This window comes from Grammomys surdaster, unplaced genomic scaffold (genome assembly GCF_004785775.1).
Source record: "Grammomys surdaster isolate TR1022 unplaced genomic scaffold, NIH_TR_1.0 1164, whole genome shotgun sequence".
Taxonomy (NCBI): Eukaryota; Metazoa; Chordata; class Mammalia; order Rodentia; family Muridae; genus Grammomys; species Grammomys surdaster.
In genome coordinates this window covers 4,020,379-4,033,633 of record NW_021605583.1, presented here as the reverse complement: position 1 = coordinate 4,033,633, position 13,255 = coordinate 4,020,379, and the positions used below count along the sequence as shown (strand labels likewise).

The following is a 13,255-nucleotide window of genomic DNA, read 5'->3' as shown; positions in this document are numbered from 1 at the left end:
GTGAGAAATAATTCCAGGAAATTAAATCATAGGCTACTTCCATTGGGAGGGCCTATGTACTGCTCTTAAAGACTGGGTTAGTTTTAGTAAGATCAAGTTGCTATATTAAGGTGAGTGTGGCCTCTTTCCTCTCTCTGGCTTCTTATGTTACCTTCCGCTCTCTTAGGAATTCCATCATCCATGACACTCATGGAGGATGAAGAGATAAGTCTATCCAGGCTTGGACTTTCAGACTCTGTAGCTAGAAGCTAGATAAATCCCCTTTCTTCACAAAGTATAGAACCTCAGATATTTTGTTATGACAAGACAGTTACTAAGTTAATTAATCAATGTAAAGTAATCAAGACTCAAGTAAAAAGAGAAAGTACAGGACAGATCTACTAAGATGTATCAGCGTTGTAGAAGATTCATGGAAGAATCATGAAAAAGGAATTTACATGTGTCAAAAACATCTAAAATTAGAAGGGAATTATAAGTTATTTTAAAAATTGAGCATTAATATCAGAAGAATGCTAATACAAAATTAGACTGTGTTCTAGGCTATGAAAATAGCAAGATTTTCTTGGAGTATTGATTGTTCTCAGAAGGAAATAGTGAAAGTATTTTGTCTTTTCAGTGGCAAGCCTAGGAAATGAAGATAATTGTTTCTTGTACTTTGTGTTTTTATTAGCTCTTTGATTACTTAAGAAAAACAAATCTTCTCACTGATAAGAGTTGAAATCTGGGGGCTGAAGAGATGGCTCGGTGGTTAAGAGCACTGGTTGTTCTTCCAGAGGTCCTGAGTTCAATTCCCAGCAACCATATGGTGGCTCACAACCATCTGTAATGGGATCAGATGCTCTCTTCTGGTGTGTCTGAAAAGCGAAAAGAAATTAAAATGATTTGAGATCTGTCTATAGACAGACACTTTTCCTGTGTCTGCTCTGTTCCTGAAGTCTGTTGACCCTTTGATTTGGCTTCATATCAAGGTAGTCCTATTATGATTGTTTCAAACCCCTGAGGAAAAATTCATGAGGCTGGAGACATGCCTCAGTGGTTAAGAGAGCTTGCTGCTTTCCCAGAGGACCTGAGTTTGGTTCCCAGCACCCATGTCAGCTGGCTCACAACTGCCTGTATCTCCAGTTCCAGGGTATCTGATGCCATACTCTGTTTTCTGTGGGTGCCCACATATGTCTAGTGCATGCATACATGGGTATGTACACACACACAGAGTTAGAACAATGTCTTTAGAAATTTTTGATTAATAAATTTTGTTACAGTTTCATACATGTGTGTAATGTATTCTAGTCCCTCCTCCCCACTTCTCTTATTTTCATCACATCCCTACCAGCCCTCATCTTCTACAAACTTCTTCACCTATTTACTAGGGCAATGTGTCAGTGTCCACAACATTTAACCAGGACCATCCACTGGTCTTGAGTTTGGAACTAATCACCAGAGCCTGGTGGGCTCATCAGTGGGCATATAACTAGACACAATGTCTTCTCCTCTCTCAGAACCTGCTGACTACCATTGGGTCTGTAGTATGTGGCAGGGCTTCATAAGTACAACTTCTCTCTTTTCTGTATTTTGTTTATATGAGTGTGTGTGTGTGTGTGTGTGTGTGTGTGTGTGTGTGTGTGTGTAAGTGTACTCCTGCATGGGTATACCAATGCACAGAAGTGGATGTCATATTTCTTCTGGATGGAGTTGCTTGTAGGATGCCCTCTTGATACTTAGGTGTCAATATTTAAACAATAGTTTTCATGATTGTCCAACAAGCTCACTTAAACACTCAGCTGTATCTTCACTATATATTAGGGATGGAACCCATGGCCTTGGGCATACTGATGAAATATTTCCCTACTGAGCTACATCTCCATCTACTTATTGGTTTTAAGATTTTAAATTTTTAGTATTACTATACACTTATATGATTTGAATAAAAATGACCCCCATAGGTCCATAGGAAGTGGCACTATTAGGAGGTGTGGCCTTGCTGGGGTAGGTATGGCTTTGTTGGAGGAAGTATGTCACTGTGTTAGAAGGGTTTGAGGTCACATATGCTCAAATTATTCCTGGTATGGCTCACAATCACTTCTGCTGCCTTCAGATCAAGATGCAGAATTCTCAAATTCTTCTCCAGCACCATATCTGCCCGCACAGCATCATGGACAATAATGGACTAAACCTTTAAATAGTAAGCCAGCCCCAATTTAATGTTTTCCTTTATAAGGGTTGCTGTGGTTATGGTGCCTTTTCACAGCAACAGAAACCTTCACAAAGAAAAAAAATTGTTACCAGGAGTGGGGTATTGCTGTGATAGGCCTGTCTATGCTTTCATTTGGAGAAATTTGGACTTTGGTTTAGAAAAGCAGTTGAATATTTTAGATGGGACTTAATGGGCTATCCTACTAGGAACATCAAAGACAGTGGTGCTGAGGGTGATTTGAACTCTGAGGACCTGGCTCAAGAGGTTTCAGATGAGAAGAATTTTAGTGTGTGTCCTAGAGACTGTTATAGAATAGAGGCCTAGATAATTTGGTGACAAATGTGACAGCTTTCTGTCCTTGTTCAAAAAAAGCTGCCTGGGGCTAAATTGAAGAGTTTCAGATTAATTCCATTGGGAGAGGAAATCTCAAAACAGCCTAGTATTGATTCTGCTGTGTGATTAGTTATTAGTGTTCACTCGTATGAACAGCTGTAATGAAAAGGAGAAAGCTGAGCAAGGAGAAATACGAAATGTATGATTTGAGGAGAAAAGGGGCACTCCTATGTTCAAAGATTAAAGAAAGTCAGATGCTAAATAAAATAAAGGGAATGGTGACCTCAGGGGAAGACCCCCACCCAGATAAGCTTTCAATTTGTGAAAAGGAACTAAAGAAAAGTTTAAGGCCAAGTGTGGTGGTGCACACCTTTAATCTCAGCATTCAGAAGGTGGAGGCTGGCAGATCTCTAAGTTTGAGGTCAGCCAGGTCTATAGAGAAAGTTCCAGGACAGCAAAGCTTAGACAGTGAAGGAAACCATCGAAACCAGAAAGCTGGTAAAGATGTAATTGAACAAGAGGCCACGTTCCAGCCTTAGCAAGCAGCAGAACTTGACAGCTTTGGCCACACTATTCTGGCTTTAGAGTCAGGCATAGAAAGGGTTACAGAGTAGCCCTCCTTGACTAGGGTAAGCTGCTGAGGCCAGGCATGTATCAAGGGTGGCCCTGTCTGGGGGCCTAGAGAGGCCATTGTGTGAAGCTGTGAAGGTGAAGCCTGGATTCATTCTGGAGACCCCAAAATGTTCTAGATGCCAGTGTCCTTGGATACATGCTGAGGAAAGCTGCTACCAGGGAAGGGGAACCAGCTCAAGAGAGAGAATTGACTCACAGTCAACAAAGCTGAAAGGAGTTGGAGAGCTGAAGAGCATTTTGATATCAGATGTGTTGATGCAGAGTTTGGAGTTTGCCCAGCTGGTTTTGGGTCTTGCTTTGGTCTAGTATTTCCTCACTCTGCTTCCTTTTCTCCATATTGGAACAGAAATGTCTATCCTGTGCCATTATATGTTGGAAGTATGTGATCTGCTTTTTTATTTTGATTTTACAGGGGATTATAGTCAAGAGATAGCATGAATCTCAGAAGAGACTCTGAACTTTGGATTTTTAAACAATGTTGGCACAGTTATAGACTGTGGGGACTTTTGAAGTTATACTGAATGCATTTCGCATTGTAATACAGCTATAAGCCTATGGGAGCTAGTGATTGAAATGGGGAAGTTTCAATAAAAATGATCTTCATAGGCTCGTAGGGAGTGGAATTATTAGGAGGTGTGGCCTTGCTGGAATAAGTATAGCTTTCTTAGAGGAAGTGTGTCACTGTGTGGGAGGGCTTTGAGGTCTCAGAAGCTCAAGCTATGCCCAGTATGGTTCAGTCATTTCTACTGCTTTTGGATCAAGCGTAGAACTCTCAGATCCTTCTCTAGCACCGTGTCCACCATGACAATAATGGACTAAACCCTTGAAACTGTAAGCCAGCCCCAATGAAATGTTTTCCTTAATAAGGGTTGCTGTGGTCATGGTGTCTCCTCACAGCAATAGAAACCTTAAGTAAGACACCATCTTTATACTGGACTAAATGGTGTATTCTATCTTCCTGCAATCTAAACTTCTCCCATGGATTCCTAAGAACAAAAGCTGCCCTGTCACTAACATCATATGAGTTGATTCTGGACACCTTGTATAACTCTAAAGGGACTAGGGGATATCTCATGCCTGATATGTGGACCTCACAGGGACATTACAAAAACACCTGATGCCATAGTCAGAGATGCTCAGACTGTAAACCAAGAACAGAAGCTGCCAGCTCCCTGCCATGGATGCTTTCCCTAATAAGTTGGAGCTTGGACTGTGAGACCTGGCCCCAATCTCTCCTTGCACGTGCTTGCTCCTTTCTATGTCAGAACAATCCTGTAGTTAGAACTTCATAAGCAGTAGCTTTGAGAGGATGCAATGAAATATTGAGTTTGCAACTTCTAGCCAAATTATGCTAGCGGTCCTTTTGTAACAGAGTTAGTTGGCTTGCTCTCTCTCCCTGCTTTATTTGATCCTAGTCATGCATGACATCTGAGGTAACCTACTGCTTGAATGAAGAGAACTCTTGGAAGCTGCTGACAGTTCTTGTTACACAGAGATAAATATCTCAGGCAAGCTGGAGATGTAGCTCAATTGGTAGGGTACTTGTCTGGTATGCATGAGGTCCTGGGTTCGATCCCCAGCACTACATAAGACTGGGCATGGTGGTACATGTCTATACTTTCAGCAGGAGGATCAGAAGTTTAAGATCATCCTTTGCTACACAGCCCTGAATACAATACAGAAGACTTTATATCAAAATATAAATACATGAACATTTAAAAAATAATAGTAAAGAGAAAAGAAAACCGAATAAAATCAAGCAAACAAAACCTCTTTAGATATCCTAGAGACTCAGATGCGAAACCTAGTATCCACTTGGATAAGCGGGTAAGCTCCTCACCCAGCTACTTCTTTGCTCTATTTGATTTGGTTTGGTTTGATTCAAAGACACCCTGGGTGTATGCAGCAAATGCCAATTTCTTGGTATTTTCCTCCAGACACTCATGAGAATATTATCTCTGGAGTGCGGCATTCTCTCAACAGTTTTAAATGTCTGTATGCAGCCATCTGTCAAATGTCAAATGGTCACTCTTTGTCTGGATTGACAAAAACTCAAGCAAATGTCTGATCAGAAAGACCCCACAACCTGTGATTGACACGCTGAGAGCAGAAACTCAAAATGATCCTAACTATCCGTGTCAGAAATTTTAGTCTCCCAGGCAAGAGCCTGACCACAGAGAGGTAAGGTCTCTAGGAGCCTTTGATTGGGGCTATCTTTGGCACTAGACCCAAATGACCAAAGCAAAATAGAGTCCCTGGCACTGAGGTTCTAGCCACAGAGCTGAAATCAAATTGATTACCTGGTTCCCGACAAACTAGGAAAGTGAATGGTAACAGCCAAATCCCCAGATTAGCCCCCTTTCAGGGCCATGCTAAGGCCATTCAGTCTTTGCCCTTGTAAGAAAGGTGATTTTGAAACAGCCAATAAGCTTTCTGTTCTCTGTTTCTCCATTTCTCAAAAAGAAAAAAACTCAGCCTTCCCTGTTCTGCTTATCAGAACACTCATTCTAATTGATGGAAGGAAATGTTACCAGATTCTAGAATTGTCAATAAGGTCAACTCAGACCTTTCTGTACTTGCTCTTTCTCTCTCTGTCTCTGTCTCTCCCTGTCTCTCTCTTTCTCTTTCTCTGTATATGTGTTTGTCTCTTTGTGTATTTGTCTCTCTGTGTCTGTCTGTCTATCTCTGTCTCTTTGTGTATCTATCTCTCTGTCTCTCTGTCTATGTCTCTTTGCCTCTGTCTGTCTGTCTGTCTGTCTGTCTGTCTGTTATTCTGGCTGCTATGTAGACTGGGCATCTCCTATCTCTGCCTCCCAAGTGTTGGGATGGAGGTGATGCATTGGCACCCCCACTAATAGTGCTGTCATTTGAAATACAGGGAAAGAACAGTTGGACTCTGTAGCTGGTGCATTCTGGTTTCTTTGGAAACTGTTCTTTTCCCAAGTATTTTTATATGTAAACTCTGATATTTATTATGTTTTTAAAGCTTTTAATTTAGCTTGGATCGAAAGTCTTGACAGTTATCTTTTGTGATTTTTCTCCGTATCCATTGGTTGTTTTTCTTTGAAAATGTATTTTAAATTATTTTTATATTACATCATTAATCTTACTTTCTTAATTGTTTTCTCAGGGTGGTGGTATGGTAGTTGTGAGCTACCTGATATGGGTCCTGGGAGCGAGATTATGTCCTCTGTGAGAGTACTCCACGCTCCTAACGGCAGAGTCGTCTCTCCAGCTCCAATCCTCTGGATCCCACAGATATCTGTCTCAGTGTCTTCTTTTCATCTTTAATTTTGTTAGTATGGGTCTTCTGTCTCTTCCTTTTGACTAGTTTGGCTAAAGGTTCATCCCTGGCGTTACCAGTTTCAATAACCAACTCTGTCTCATTGATTTTCTGTATTGTTCTTTTAGTCTTTATTTCATGAATATCTGCCCCGATCCGTAGTCTTTCTATCTACTGATTTTTTGAACTGTTTTTGTCAGTCAAGGAAGACATATTCTTACGTTATTTACTTGAGGTCCATCTGGTTTTTAATGCAAGAACTCATAGCCATTAACTTTCCTCTTAGAATCGCCTTTCCTACATCCCTAAGTTTCAGATACGTTATGGTTTCATTTTATTTAATTCTAGGAATTAAATCCCCCCCCCTTGATTTCTTCAATGGCCTACTGGTCACTCATGAGTCTATGGATTAATCTTCATATATTTGCACAGTTTCTGTATTCTCTCTCATTACTTAGTTCTACCTTTATTCCATTATACTCCAACAAGATAAAATAAATGATTTTGACTTTTTAATGTTTGTTAAGATTTGCTTTCTAGTCTAAAATGTGGTCTATTTTAGAGAAAACTCCCATGCATTCCCAATAAGATTAGAACATTCTGAGGCTTATCATTGATTTTTCTTTTATAAATGATCTATCTATTAATGAGAGTGAGGTATTGAAGTAATTATTATAGTGTATCTGAACCTATCTGTTTATTTATGACCAATGATGTTTGTTTTATGAAATTGGGTGCAGCAACACTGGGGGGGCATATATATTTATAACAGATGCATCTTACTGGTGTGTATTTCCATACTTTTTGGATGATGTTTCTGCCCAACCCCATGCCTTCTACCTTACCCTACAAGTAGCATCTTCTGTTTCTCCACACTTTTCAGCTGTTCGATTACTTCCTTTGTGGTTTACAATGTTTTTCTAGCCTTTCTCATGGGAAAAGAATCCATCATTCTCTGGATCACATGGAGGCAGTGTTGAGTCCATTGCCGTACCCTAGAGGCTTCAAAAATGTCTTCTAAAGTGCAGAAGTCTTTAGTTTTGGAGAAGTTCAACGTATTAATTTGTTCTTTTATGGATGGAGTTTTGGGGTCATAGCTAGGAAATCTTGACCCATTTTCAGGTCGCAAGGTGTCTACTGTGTTTTCTTCTAGGTGTTTTATTGGGTTTGGTTTTACATTTATGACTATGACTTACTCTGAGTTAGTTTTGTACCTGTTTGGATGTATGGATCAAAGTTAAATTTTTTGAGTATGGGCATCCAACTGTTCAAGCACTATTTGTTGAAAATTCTATCCTTTCTCTATGGAATTGTTTTTACACCTTTGCAAAAGCAGGGGGGAAAACAGCAATATCTTTTTCTCACTCATTGTTAGGTTCACAGCTGTGGCACCTGTATTAAAAGACGGATTAACAAGAGAAAAACATGGAAACTTTATTTTTATAGCTTAATATGTTATACGGTGTGGGAGCCCTCAAAAATGAGAACTACAAGACAAAAGAACAAAATTATTTTTTTAACTGAGTTTCAAACATTTATTTATTTTGCAGTGCTAAGTCTTGAGTCCAGGGTCTTGTACATTCTTGGTGAGCACGTTAGTACTGAGGCCAAACCTGTACCTTTTTTGTGCTTCTGTCTCTGGGCTTTGCTTTGCTTCAGAGAGTGTATCAGACTGCATGGCAAAATTGTTTGTAATTTGGAACCCTATTTTTTGCAAAGATTGACTTTGCCTCAGATTCAGTACAGTCTTCATCTGTGGTTCCTGTTATACTGTGTTTCCACTTCAGTGAGTTAAGCATAGCACCATACAAATCCAAATAAGGAAATGAAGTTTTTCTCTTGACAGACCCCTAGGTTGACAGACCTCTAGGTTGGCCTGGTCAGAAAAGTGAAGAGAAATGCTGAACTTTACTAGATGTCACCATCTGAAACAGATAACCCAGAAGTGTTTTTCTCCTGTGCCAGTTAAAGTGCAGAACTCCACATGGCTCCTGCCTCCACGAGCCTTTGCATGTGCACAATCAGGGAAGTCATGGCACTCCACCCACTCTCTTGTTTGTGACAAAAATATTGTCCTGATGGGGCCTCCTGGTTCTGGGAAAACAATAGCTAGCAGAATATTAGGTGACAAACTTGGCTGTTGTGTCATGATGTTGGGATGGTGATGTCCTTGAGAAAACCTGAAATATGAGCGTGTCTGAAAAATTGCAGGATGTTGGTAACGAGCGATTTTTAGAAGAGGACGGAAAAGCAGTGTTCAACTTGTCTGCATCTGGAAGTGTGATTTCCCTCAGTGGGTCCAATCCCATGCATGATGCTAGCATGTGGCATCTGAAGAAAAATGGAATTGTTGTGTACCTGGATGTGCCTCTAATGGATATAATTAGTCACCAGAAATCAATGAGAATTGATAGGATTGTGGGCCAGAACACTGGAGCTTCTCTGAGAGACTTGTTGAAGCATGGAAGACTGTACTATAAGAAGTGGTACAACGCTCGACTCTTTTGTGCGAGTGCGGCTTCAGCCGAGGGGGTTTCGGACAAAGTGCTTGATCTGGTTACAAGATACCAAGACGTGGATTTAGAGACATTCATTTCCTGTTTGTCTTAAAGACCATGACAAGAAGTTTCCACCAAAATACTTCAGTGAAGCTGTGGTTGAGGGACTGACTTCTGATGGTGGCCTCTTTGTTCCTGAGAAGGAGTTTCCAAAGCTGAGCCGCGGGGAGTGGAATAACCTAATAGGAGCAACCTATATAGAAAGAGCACAGGTTACTCTTGGAAAGGTACATTCACCTTGCGGACATACCTGCTGCCAGGTTAGGAGAAATGATTGAAACTGCTTGTGGGGAAAACTTTGCCTGCTCCAACGTTGTCCCTGTCCGGCACCTTTCTGGCAATCAGTTCATCCTGGAGTTGTTCTATGGCCCAACCGGGTCCTTTAAAGCTTTGTCTTTACAGCTTATGCCTCATATTTTTGCCTTCTGTATCCCACCAGATTGCAATTATGTGATACTTGTAGCTACTTCAGGAGACACTGAAAGTGCAGTCTTAAATGGGCCTAGCCATCTTAATAAAAATGATAAGGAAAAAAACCCCAAAAGAATAGGAAAGGAGGGAGAGAAGGCAGAGGAGGGAGGGAGGGAGGGGGGAGGGAAGGAGGGGGAAGAGAAGCTTAAAACCATAAATCACAGATGGCCATGATTAGGCCTTGAAGGAGGAAGGACAGAACATGATACTACACACGATCCAAGAAAGGCTTCCCTTCAAACCCAAAGAGGTGCTGTATTAGAGATAGCTGTCATCTTCTAAGGAAGCAGCAAATTCCTTAATTCCAGAAATAGAAGTTTGATCTGACCTTAGTTGGAGCCATGTTTATTCATGACAAGAAGGCATATTGCCACTCACGTGTGTGGTTCACCAAAATGTTTACAAACAAGATGGCTCCTACCGTTTTTTTTTTTTAATGGGGTAAATAACTACCACACATACATTAAATTCTTCTAGAGCTGCCCTGCCTGTATGCAAGGGAAGCTGGGGAAGTGTAGTCTTTGAGCAGGAAACTATCAACGGGAACTGTGAACCAAGGGTCATACAGGAAGGTATTAGAAAGAACAGTATGTATGTGAGGTGGTGGTGGGAGAGGGGGGGGAGGGAGAGAAGGAGAGGGAGAGGGAGAAGGAGAGGGAGAGGGAGAGGGAGAAGGAGAGGGAGAGGGAGAGGGAGAGGGAGAGGGAGAGAGGGAGAGGGAGAGAGGGAGAGGGAGAGGGAGAGGGAGAGGGAGAGGGAGAGGGGGGAGAGAGGGAGAGGGAGAGGGGGAGGGAGAGAGGGAGAGAGGGAGAGGGAGAGGGAGAGGGAGAGGGAGGGAGGGAGAGGGAGAGAGAGAGAGAGAGAGAGAGAGAGAGAGAGAGAGAGAGAGAGAGTGACAGGGAGCTTGAGGTATCTGGGAGACAAAAGCAGCTAGCAGCTCCTGGATGTAACAAGGGTCACTCATTTTCTATGTAGAGGAGGGAGGCTTGGCCAGTGTCACGCATGGAACATGGCAGTAGTTGAGCTGCCTTTGACCTCTGGCAGCAGCCAGCCTAGATGTGTTTCTGCCCTCTCTGCTTAGGACCTGGGTTCTCTAACAGTAAAGTCAGCGGTCTCAGCCTCTGCATTATGCAAATGCCAAGGTACCTTATTTTAGTGCAGTGTCTTGAATCATATATATATTATTTGTTCCATGATTGAAAAAACCAACCCCATGCCCATGAACATGCAAGCAACCCTAATTAAACTCTGGGTTACTTTAAAAAAAAAAGATATTAAAGTAGGAGAGATGGGTTATGAAGAAAGGCTCCTTAGGGAGTGTGAACAGGATAAGAGGGGAGAACTGGGGGGTAAATATAATTCAAATACACTAAATACATATAAAACATTGTCAAAGAATAAATAAAAATCCTTGTTAAGAATATGCTCTTTCAAGTCTAAGTGATTTTTCTGAAAGCCTCAGATTGTAGACACTCTAAGATTCTTTTTTTTTTTAAAGTTTCAGTCAACAAATGATTATAAACAAGCATAATAAAGTTACCTGTCAACTCTTTGTGTCAATATTTATGAACTCACAATTGCTTGCTTTTATTAGTACCTTGGCTAGAAGGAGTCCTGAATGCCACACTTAGCTGAGCCTCGGGGGAGACTTACCTCAGCATTTTATAAATGCTGCCCAGTAACGTTCTGATATTTAACCCCCACGCTTTTGCCATCCCTTAACCCTCTCGCTTCTCCACCTTACAATTTGAGCCTCAACTGGGCTTTCTCCGCGCACTGCCCTGAGGGCAGGGACCATACTGAGAGAACAAAGAGCCCCTTTCTTGCCTTTTGAGCCCTTAAGTAGCCTTTTGTAAATCTATTGTGGAGGCAATGGTATTGAGAGCTACAGATTTCAATTCTAAGGGCAAGGTGCTTGAGAGAAAAAAGGGTATTTTTGAATTTCAAAAGCATGGCTTTAAATATCAAAAGGCAAAGCCAGAGGGCTCAGAGCACAGATTTTATATTGTAAACCAGAATGTGCCCGAGAACTTTCTCTTTCTCCGTCCCCAAACAGATAAGATAACAGCCAAGAGTTGTAGGAGGGAGAATTGAATTTGATTCCAGTTTTAACTGGTAAGGCCTTGGGGAGAGGATGGAGGTGCTGAGCCATTAGGTTACAGCTGCAGTGTCTATGGAAACCCAGGCTTGCAGGTTTCGTGCAAGGGACCCTTAAATGAGAAGGGCTGTTGACTGATTGCAACCCAGAGTGTAGGTGTATCCCCCATGCTCACTCCTCACAAGTAGCTTGAAGGCAGTTTAACCTATATAGGTCTGAAGAGTCGTCTGCAATTTCTTAGCAACCTGAGTCCATGATAGATGGTGGGAAGAGGTCAGAATTCCCGCGTCTATCACTGCCAGGGAGGGCTTGGCTGCGAGTGTGGGCCACCTGTACATGACACTGAGAAGAATGCAGAGTCTGAGAAGAAAGAGGAATGTTGTCTCTCTCTCTCTTCTTTCCAGAGGCACTATTGACAGGATCAGCAGCTAGCTGAGGAACAGAAATCTTGAAAACAATTCCATTTCCAGTCCTTGCAAACAAGCTGAGCGTGTTCTTTGGTCCATCCTTTCTTAAGGCCAGAAGCGGCAGAGGTACTGGGGTGCTCTGGTTTCTGGCCTTGTTTCTTGTTATATTTCTTAGAATTTGTCCATTGCTGTCTGGAAACTGTTTGTGAGGGTATGACTGAAACTGAGGCATGTGGGCAGCCAGTTCACTCCATATACTTTAACCCAGCAAAGCCTTATTAACCTTTAGATGGAACCCTTGCTGACAAGCCATTTCTTAGGACCCACTCTTGCTATTCAAGAACTCTGCCTAGTTCTCATCTCTTAAGGTCTCCCGTGAGTCTATGATAAATTCCTTTCTTACAAGCTCATCCTCTCCATTGTCCATGAAATTCATTATTCAGATTCGTAAGACCTAGAAGTCTCTGCCCCTCCCTGCCTTTGGGTATTGCCTTTTATAGGCAAGAACGGTTCTATACCTCTCCATAGGCCTTGTCATCAGGATCTTGATGGAATTAAAGAAGAGTTTTGACACCAAGTCAAATGGAATTGTGCTTATTGCCTGTGGTGGTTTGAACAAGTATGACCCCCATTGGCTCATAGATTTGAATGCTTGGTCATGGGGAGTGGCCCTGTTTGAAAGGATTAGGGGGTGTGGTCTTTGTTAGAGTAGGTATGGCCTTGTTGGAGGAAGTTTCAAAGCCCTTCCCAGAGGCTCTTGTTCTTCCTGCTACCTTCTGATCTGGATGTAGAACTCTCAGCTACTATGTCTGCCTGCATGCTGCCATGCTTCCTGCCAAGAGTATAATGGACTAAACTTCTGAAACTGTAAGCCAGCCCCAATTAAATGATTTCTTTTATAAGAGTTGCCTTGGTCATGGTGTCTCTACACAGCCATAGAACCCTGCCTGACAAAGACATTGCCAAACACCCTACATTTTAAGGGAAGATTATGTTTGTGCCCTAACTTACTAGTAGGGTGTTCTCTTAGTTACTTTTCTACTGCTATGCTAAGACACCATGGCCAAGGCAGCTTATAGAAGAAAGAGTTTATTTATTGGGGCTTACAGTTACTGAGAGTGAGTACATAACCATCATGGTGGTAGGCATGGCAGCAGACAGGGATAGTACTGGAGCAGTAGCTGAGAGCTTATGTGTTGAGACAGTAACCATGAGGGAGGGGGATGGAGGAAGGGAGAGAGAGAGAGAGAGAGAGAGAGAGAGAGAGAGAGAGAGAGAGAG

The 13,255-nt window shown here is 42.0% G+C and overlaps 1 pseudogene; it reads left to right on the top strand.

Annotated features, from left to right (window-relative positions):
* Nucleotides 1-8,267: 8,267 nt before the first annotated feature.
* Nucleotides 8,268-9,526, top strand: LOC114635025 (annotated as a pseudogene).
* Nucleotides 9,527-13,255: the final 3,729 nt, after the last annotated feature.